The sequence below is a fragment of the Microtus pennsylvanicus genome, chromosome 2 (genome assembly GCF_037038515.1).
Source record: "Microtus pennsylvanicus isolate mMicPen1 chromosome 2, mMicPen1.hap1, whole genome shotgun sequence".
Classification (NCBI taxonomy): domain Eukaryota; kingdom Metazoa; phylum Chordata; class Mammalia; order Rodentia; family Cricetidae; genus Microtus; species Microtus pennsylvanicus.
Genome location: NC_134580.1, coordinates 150941821 through 150951101, shown reverse-complemented (window position 1 = coordinate 150951101; position 9281 = coordinate 150941821). Strand labels below are relative to the sequence as shown.

At 50.9% G+C, this 9281-nt stretch overlaps 1 long non-coding RNA gene across 1 annotated transcript in view; it reads left to right on the top strand.

Annotated features, from left to right (window-relative positions):
* Window positions 1–790: 790 nt before the first annotated feature.
* LOC142845203 (uncharacterized) overlaps window positions 791–9281 on the top strand; it is a 38509-nt gene continuing 30018 nt past the window's right edge. Inside the window, exons 1-2 of the long non-coding RNA XR_012909817.1 lie at window positions 791–912; window positions 1157–1230. This is a non-coding gene — a long non-coding RNA (uncharacterized LOC142845203). The remainder of the gene's footprint in view (window positions 913–1156; window positions 1231–9281) is intronic.

Genomic DNA, 9281 nt, shown 5'->3' with positions numbered 1-9281 from the left:
TTTTGACCAGGGGGAGTTGATTATGGGAAGGGGGTGCTCACTGCAAGCACTGATCCCACTCTGTCCTCTGCCAGACTCAGACGGTGGGCAGGCCTCTATCTAGGACAACCAGGAATGTTTAAGAGGTTTCCCTCAGCGGGTCTTCCTACATCATCTCTGACACACCAGTGAGGAAGTTTCAAAGCATTAGACTATAATGCATTTCACACTAATGGCGTTTAAAGTTTCATTTACACTAACCTTCTTGTGAATATCAATCACACTGCATGCCAGCATGGTTGGCTAATGAGGACTCTAGACAGGCGAGAGTCAGCTTAGCTGGCTTTCTCACCACTCAGCTCCAGGCCACACTCCCTGGAAGGCTGGTTACTCTGTGTGTTATCACCAGCCAGAGCTTCTGAGGATGCATGCAGTCTGACTTCCCACCAGAGAGCTGCTGCTGAACTGTGGCCTGTAAGGATTGTGGAGAAAATGACTCATGCAGTCCTCGGGGTCCTGATGTGTAACACGGACGTGGTCCCTACACCATTACTGAGATAAGGGAATCTGATTTTGTAGACAGAGCTGGCATGTGTGTACTGCTCACTTGAGGTCCTTTCTTTGATGTGAAAGACGCTGCTGCACATCACGAAGGAGGAAAACAAAGAGAAGCCACACCAGGAATGGGGCTCTCAGCAGGAGCGATCCGCTGTGACCCCAGAGCTTCCCAAACCTCCCCTAATAAGATACACATTAGGTCCTGTCCAGAAGACAGATGACATCACCCATTAGATAAACAGCCAGTGAGAATAAAATAGCCGGCGGAGAACCTCCAGGAGATAGCTCAGCGGCCTGCCCTTCAACCCAGGCAGCCTGAGGACATCACCAAGGAGGATTGCCAGGGAAGACCAACGGCTAACGAAGGGCACCCGGGTAAGTCACCTAAACACGTCTCACAGCTCAGGCCTATGCTGTGATCGAAGTCCTTTCACTGAGGCCTGTCCTGCTTCTTCTGTTTTTTTTTTTTCTTAAGCTTGTGTTTCCATTCTCCCTGTCCTACCTGCTAAAATTTTGTTCGTTTTATTTGTCTTTTAAAAAACAAACATGCTTGTGATTTTTATCGATCAGTTCTAGCATTTGCTTTCCTGTTTTAGTATTTGCTCATTATCTCCTCCAGGCTTGGTGGAGATTCCCGCACACGCTGGTGGAGACCGACTCCTGGGGAGGGGGAGTGCTGTCAGCTATGGAGAGGTGAGGAAGGTGGCGGCTCCCTGGTCCCCATGGCAGGTCCCGTTGGCCGCGAGCCCGGGACCTTTGCACACTTAGCCTTGCACAAGTCACTGAGCCCCGTCCTATATTCTATATTATCTCAATTTTTAAAAAATTATTTATTTTCTTTTTCTGTCACTAATTCCGTTTACTTTCCTTGGGGGTTCTGCTTGAGATTTGTCTGGAGGCAGCCTAGACTGAGTAGGGAAATCCTGTGACGCACTGGCTGCCTGGTCGCTCCTAGGGCCAGAAGCTTGGGTTGGGCTCCTCAGCCATTCTGAGCCTGTTTCCCGTCTGTAGAAGCAGTGACAGACCTCGTTTCTAGATTAGGCACGAGATCACAGAGTTAGCAAAGGTAAGAACAGGAGACAGGACGCTTATGGTTCTTAGTCTTTTGAGTTCAAAGCTTAGCTCCCTTCTCTCTAAGATTTTTATGCAAATTGTGTACAAAGGCTTACCCGAGGCTCTGGAAACCCCGTGGGTGGGTGCAGTGTAAGGGAAGCCCCGTGGGTGGAGTGCAGGGTAAAAGAAGCCCCGTGGATGGGTGCAGGGCAAGGGAAGCCCCGTGGGTGGGGTGTAGGGCAAGGGAAGCCCCGTGGGTGGGGTGTAGGGCAAGGGAAGCCCCGTGGGTGGGGTGTAGGGCAAGGGAAGCCCCGTGGATGGGTGCAGGGCAAGGGAAGCCCCGTGGGTGGGTGCAGTGTAAGGGAAGCCCCGTGGGTGGGTGCAGTGTAAGGGAAGCCCCGTGGATGGAGTGTAGGGCAAGGGAAGCCCCGTGGATGGGTGCAGGGCAAGGGAAGCCCCGTGGGTGAGTGCACCACAGGTGATGGGGCTCATTTCTTTCTCTGAGTGCACATAATGGCAACTGTCTCCTGAGTTCCAGATCGTCGCCAAGTGCTCCTCTTTACGTATGAACTGAACCAGAACCCTTGATTTCCAGACACAGAAACAGACCGAGAGAAGTTTAGTGTCTCCTCAAACTCCTCCAGTCTATAGGACCTGAGCCTCACCCTCTCCCCACTGGCCCACCCCGCAGCACTTCTGGTGTAGTGTCTTGGGATCCAGGGTAGCTGAGAGCAGCTCTGTGTATCTGACTAGCATGCAGGAGTCCTTGGGGGAAGGGCAGGGAAGTACCCAATGGTGTTTTCAATGTGGCATTCCTGTAACCCATGAAAGGGTTTAGATGTGTTTCAAGAATAACAGTTTAAATGCCTTGCTTGACCCTGTCTCGAAAAACCACACACACACACACACACACAAAATAAATAAATAAATAAATGCATGCCTTGCTTGGAATTAAACTCTCAAAGTTCCTAAAACCATTGGAAAAACTGAGCATTAGTTAGGTGTTTAGTTGCTAAGAGACAGTCCTGAGGCTGGTGGCCCTGTTCCAAGGAAAGTCTGAGGTACCATGTGTGCTGCTGAGCTTGGAGGGCCTGGGCACAGAGGTGAGCACCCCCTCCCACCGACAGTGCGTTCTTAAGCCACAGTGGCCTCCACTGTTTCCTGTCCTAACTCCCTTCACCCTGTCCCTCCCACGCCTTCAACCTGTCCCACCTACAGCTTCGACCTGGCCTCTCGAGAGATGAACTGTTATAGTGATCCTCTCTCCCCTGGTTGACCACAGCTCTAGCCATTTCCTATTTCATGCAAACAGCAAATCCTAACTAATCTCCTTCCATTACCGGGCACTCACTCAGAAGCACATTCATATCCTGCCTCATCCCAGGGGATACTCACAGTCAGCATCCATGTCCTCTGCCCCTCTGAGCTCTAAAACCTGGACTCCGCCTCAGTGCCACTTCCCTTCAGGGATCTCAGAAAGCCCCCCAACCCAGCAGACCTCTGGCCTTCCACACCTCCTCGGTGGAGGAACACAAGCTCTTGAGTTGAAAACAGGCACAACCAGCTGGACCTTAGAAATGAAGGCAGCTTTTAGCTCAGGGATTTTTGGAAACCTGGTAAAGTGGGCCCTTAACTCCTGGAGATTAAGCAGGCAAGAATCTGCTGCCATCACCATTGCTGGCCTGCGGCCTCAGGCATGTGATTGACTATCCTTCTGTTCCACTTTCCATACCTATGTGTTGGGAAGGATGTTTTTGTGTTGATTTTATAGGGTGGCTGATGTCAGTTTTAACTGATTCTCGCCATGCTCCCAAAGTCACCTGCTGTGTTAGCATCAAGCTTGACTTTCTGTGAGGGTGAGATCCCTACCAAGGTATAGTGAGGCCACAGGGTGGGGTGCAGTCTTCATGGCTAGTGTTTGTGATAAGGGGATAAGTGAGGGTAAGTCATATGTAGTCTGTCATACAGGGAGATAGAGCTGACACTCCCTAAGCTGTGGGGCACCAGAGACCAGCAGCTACAGGAGACTGTGGGTCTGTCCCTCGGAGCTCAGCAGGTGCCCATCCAGTTGACATTGAGATGAGAGGCTTCTGCCTTCCAGAGTCAGGAGGAAGTAAGTCCCCACTTGCATAGATCCTGGAACAGATGCAGGCTGAAGAAAGGGGATGCTGGTCCCTTTCTGTCCTCATCCCCAGAGGCCAGAGGACAATCTCTTCAGTTCTTCATTCTTACCCCTGTAAGATGTAGCCCTGAACTGCTATGCCTGAAGACAGTGTCTTTAGAAGGAGGGGAACATGAAGCCATGGAGGGCCCCTAGTATATACTTCTGGAGGTCTGGCTGAGCCTCAGGGCCTTCTGTGCAGTTGACTGAGGGGTCCATGAGGAGCTATGGCCGAAGAGTCAGAGCACAGACTAGAAGAAACTCCAAGCAGTGCACTTCTGCTAAGGAAGTACTTAGTGAAGGTTGAAGGTGAGCACGCAGACGGGTTGGAGCATCATTGCAGGCTCTTGCACCCAAGGGTGTACCAATCCTTAGAGGAACAAAACCTGAAGGCCGTTGACACAGCAGTGTTGGGAGCTGTGCAAGCTTGGTGGAAAATTCCATCTCAGTTGTTGGGGAAGGGGCGCTCATTCCATAGATACTGTCCTGTGCCTCTGGCCCCACTGTGGCCACTCCATCCATCATGCAGGACAAGCAGAGGTCAAGAGGCACCCTGAGCCTGAAGGCTCTTCTTTCGAAAACATGGCACCCCAGGAGACCAGCAAAGGGGAGGCACCAAGAGAGACAGACTGAGGAGAGAGGTTCAGACAGAAGGTGCCAGAGAAACCTAAGCAAGTGGTACAACTTGCTTGCCCCTGCATTCCAGGGGTGGCCCCACCATCTATTTCTCAGATTCTTTTTCATTTCTTTGGTGATGACATAGCTGCTCGACCCTTTTCAGGTTTGTGGCTTCAGTGGGGCTGCTTACCACAGGGAGGACCCTGGGACTCTGAGTTCACACAGAGAGAAGGAGAAGAAATGGGATATCCTGGACTCATGGCAGCCCTGGCCTGGGGGACACCCTGGTATGTTCTAGTCCGAGGAAGTGCCCATTGGGGCAGTGGATTCTGTAACAAAGCGGCTGTTTGACAGGGTACACTCGAGACTTGGAACTTCAGTGGGTTTCCTCTTATCCCACGATACTGAGGCCCCGGCTGGAGGGACATGAGGGAGGGCCCATTGCCCCCAGGATCCTTTGCCTGCCCCTTTCACTTCCAACTGGGACAAAAGACAGCCCACGCCTGCGTCTTTGTACCCCCTTCCCATCACCCTTCCGCTGCAGCCCCGCTGGTCTCCTCTTCCTGGCAGCACATCACACTGAGGAGTTAATGATGCTTTGTGCAAAGGGTTTCCATTCCAGAGAGTCAAAGTCGCCATTAGACAGGCTGTTCCCATGGAGACAAGATAAACAAGGAGCTTTTCCCTAATGATCACTCTTTGATCAATGACACTGTCTCTGGGGCAGATGGTGTGGGAGCCAGCAGCACTGCCGAACATGCACACACATACACAGACATCACATACACATATACACACACATACACACACAGCACACAAGACACATACACATGTACACAAAACACACAAGCACACATGCACAGCACACTATAAAAGGAACTCAAGTCTACCCTCCTCCAATGTGGCCTTTGGTCCAAGTGATTTCACTAAAGAATTTTGGAACTAAAGAGAAAGTCTAAGCCCAAAAGTATTCTCTGAAATGGGAAAAGAAAATAAAATCGATTTAGGGATGTTTCCTAACACTTTCCACTTCACTCAAACAAACACTGGGTCCTTTCTTTGTTGTGACTGCTGTGGAGTTTGGACAAGGACAGGGTGGTTCTCCTGTCACGGGGTGAGCATCTGAGCATGTCCAGACGTGTGTTTTCAGTTAACTGGTTCAAACAGCCTCCGGTCAAGGTAGTGACGTGAATGACAGCTTTCAAAGATGTCCGCAGCCTCATCCCTGAGACCTATGGGGATGCGAGTCACCCACAGCAGCAGGGACTTCGGGATAGGGTACGGTCCTGGATGAGGCTGATGTGGCCAGTTTAGTTGAAGGGCCTTAGAAGAGGCGAGAAGAGGGGTCAGGGTCAGAGAGAGAGCCTTGAAGATGCTACGTGACTGGCTTTGAAGATGAAGGAGATACCAAGCCAGGGGCATGGTCAGCAAGGGTGGGGACAGTCACTAGAAGCTGAAGAAGTCAAGGAATGGACTCTTTCAGAGTCCCCACAGGAAAACAGCTCTCCTGGTGTCTGGATCTGGGACTTCCGACCTCCAGTACAATGGGAGGATGATTCCGTGGGCTGGGGAATTGGCTGGGTAAACAGCGTACTGGGCAAACTGAGGACCAGAGTTTGAGCCCCAGAGCATGTGTAGAAAGTCAAGCATGGTGGTACATGCTTGTCCCTCAGCACTGGGGGATCCCCAGGACTTGCCAGCCAGCCAGCCTAACCTGGCAGTGAACACCAGGTCTCATGAGAGACCCTGGACAACTCCTTAGGAATGATACCCAGTGCTGACCTCCAGCCTTTACACACCCATAGAGCCAACACAGAAAAGTATGTGGTTTTGCTTTGACTTGTAGCTATGTTTGTGATAATTTGCTGCAGAACGTACTTTACTGGCACCGTCAGCAGATGCGTGGCACCAGGTCTGCCTTATCAGGAACATTTTCAGTGACAGGAACCCAGCCAAAGCCCTTTGCATGGATTTGGATACTGCAGGCCCCTGGGCTCACCGTGCCCACAGATGCTGAGGGTGTGAGCCCTCACAGGAAGGACTGGGGTGCAATGAGAATTCTCTTTGCAGGGTTTCTAAGCCTGCTATAGAGTTTCCACCCCATTTTTCCTGTTTGCTCTCAGAGCATAACAGATATGAAGTATTTCTGGGAAGAATGTGTAGGATGCAGGTGCCGAGGGTCAGGACACGGGAGGCAGAGGGGCTGAACGGGAAGGGTGGGGCACCTGGAGCAGGTTCTCTCTTAGCTACAGCCGCGCTGGAGTGGGAAGAGTCAAGGTCAGGAGGAACTCAACCTGCGCAGGGCTCTTGCAGACATATTCACAGTAGCCAAATTTAACATCTCAGCGACTGAAGGACCTTGTTATTAAATATAGCTTCTATAAATATTAAATTATATAAAATACAGTTAAGCAAACTGTATTGGAAAAGGTCTTAAAAACTTAAAATACATAACTTTCAAATTATTTTACCACTTTTTGTAGCTGTACCTGTCTAAACGGTACTTCTCTGCTGCGGATTCCCAGTGAAAACCTGGTGTGAACTTGCTGGGAGAATTTGAGGTTGCTATTAGGGTCTTAGAGAAGTCCCACCAAAGACCACCATGCACGTCTGCAATCAGCAAGAGCGTTTTTACCCCAGCAGGCTGGGACCTGCCGTCCCACACAAAGGGAAGATGGCGAAGACCTCGAGAGGAGCACTCAGACCCTTTAAAGCACAGCCGAGGGGAGGCCCTAGGGCAGTTCAGTGGAATCCTGTTAGCACATTCTAATGGGCTAGGGCTAGTTAGGGATGGTCAGGGCTACACGTTTCCATTTTGGGGCAGGCCTGGATAAGTTCCCGGCTTTGTCCTTATTTGGTTACCCGCTGACCGTGGCTCAGGCCTCCTGGCCTGGACTGGCCCGGCACTGCCTGTACCAGGCCTCCTTGCTGTCGGGGTGTTGGAGATTAACTATTTTTTGTTCATGGCTGTTCCTCAGAAACTGCTTGTTTAGTCTCGGGAAACTAAAATGGAGGCCTGATCTCTGAGAGAAGACTGAGCATCCTGTAATGGTGTCTGCTCAGTTCTTACAGCTGCCACACGGGGCTTGTACTGGCACCTTGATTTCCGTAGCCTTAGGCATGATTGTGGGAACATGCTGCCATGGGTTCTGGTGTGTGATAGACCCTAAGGAGCATGTCCCAGGGTGAACTTGCTGGATGGTTCATCATGAAGAACCGAGTGAGACCTCTCCAGGTCATTTTGTGTGCTCTGATGCCCTGGGGAGCCCAGGAGGGAGCCAGTGAAGACAGCCCTCACCTTGTGACACCATGAACAAGGACAAGATCGTGGGGTGTGAGTGAGACCCAGGAGCTGCTCTTCTTGTCTTCGCTTTTCAATATTGGGCCACATGTCAGGAGAGCCCCGTGCTCCTCCAACTGCCCTCCCACCACCAACACGGGGTCCAGTTGCCAGCTACACGACATCAGTGAGGGAAACTGGAGGCCCAGAAATGGTCAACCATTTCTCTAGGATTACCCAGGATTGGAGCCAGGCCTTGAACTCACTCAGAGAGGTCATGCCAGGTGATAATTCTTTCTCATTCATGGGTTCCCAGGCCATGGGCATATCAGAAGGTTGAACCTGAAGAGCTAAGCAGCAGAGGAGGAAAGAGAGGAGCCCAGGGCTCAGAGAGCTTGAGGGGTGGATCAGAGCACAACCCTGCACCTCCTGGAAGCAAGTGTATTCAGCGCATCTGAGCATGGCCTTGCTCTTTAGCCACGGCCCCGCTGTTTGGTTCTCTGTCTGCTGTCATGGAATAGCCTGAGTTGGACAGGGGCGACTGGCAGGATCTCTCCTCACTTTCCCCACACCTTCAGGACTGCAAGGTGGGAAGTTCCTGTCAGAAGCACAAGGCTGGGAACCTTGGGGAACCTTGAGGAGCCTAGTTCCTGGAACCCAGGAAAAGCCATTTTGTGACCACATTTGGGGAGAAAGACACAGCTCCCCAAGCTCTGAAAGCACTTGTTTCCTTCCTTTGAAAAAACAGAATAAAAATGAGAGTTGATTCACTAGCAATGATTCAAGTATTTGTGCGGGTTCTGAGTCCTTAGGGAACTCCCTGGCCAATTGAAAGCATGCTGTAAATTATGGCTCCTCATATTAATTTTTAATTACCCCTGTGATCATTAAAATGAACTCTAAGACCAGGACTCTGGAATTTTAGCATCGGAGAAACAAAATCCAACGGATCAAAATGACTTCCAAAGTCTACTTTTCTTTTGATTACTGAGCGGAGGCGGAGAGGGAGCCCCAGGGGAGCCAGGGCCAATGGGTTTGTCCTTTAAAGCACTCATCGATATTGGATGGCCGGGCTGTCTGGCTCCAGGCTGCTCTTGGGCCAAGCCACACTCAGCTAGTGCTTCTCTGTGATGGAGAGACTCTTTGCCCTGAGGAGACCACAGCAGTTAGGTACCCAGGCAGCTGCCTGCAGAACCACCCTGCAAAGAAAGGCATCTGCTAACTGAAGACCAGTGCAATCTAAGATCTAAGGGTGGGGCCGCAGAACCAAACATTGGAGGGGAAAGTTCTCTGAGCCTAGAGTAATCTGTGCATGCATGCATTCATTAAGCGAATGTAAATATTTATTGAGCTCTACTGGGAGGGAGGGTTGTGATAGCATGTGCACAACAGCAGAAAAAAATTCATCTTCCTAAAGGAACTTAAGACAGGAGAGAGCAGAGAGTAGCGCTGAGATTAGATGACACACAGATTCAGTTGGTTATAAGATTAAAACATGTTCTCATCGACTGGCCTGGTGGTGTAGGCAGTAATTCCAGCTACTGAGGATGCTGCGGCAGGTGGGTCAGGAGCTGGAAGCTAACCTGTGTCTCATAGTGAGTTCTAGGGTCACTGTTGAATTGAGTGAGAGAG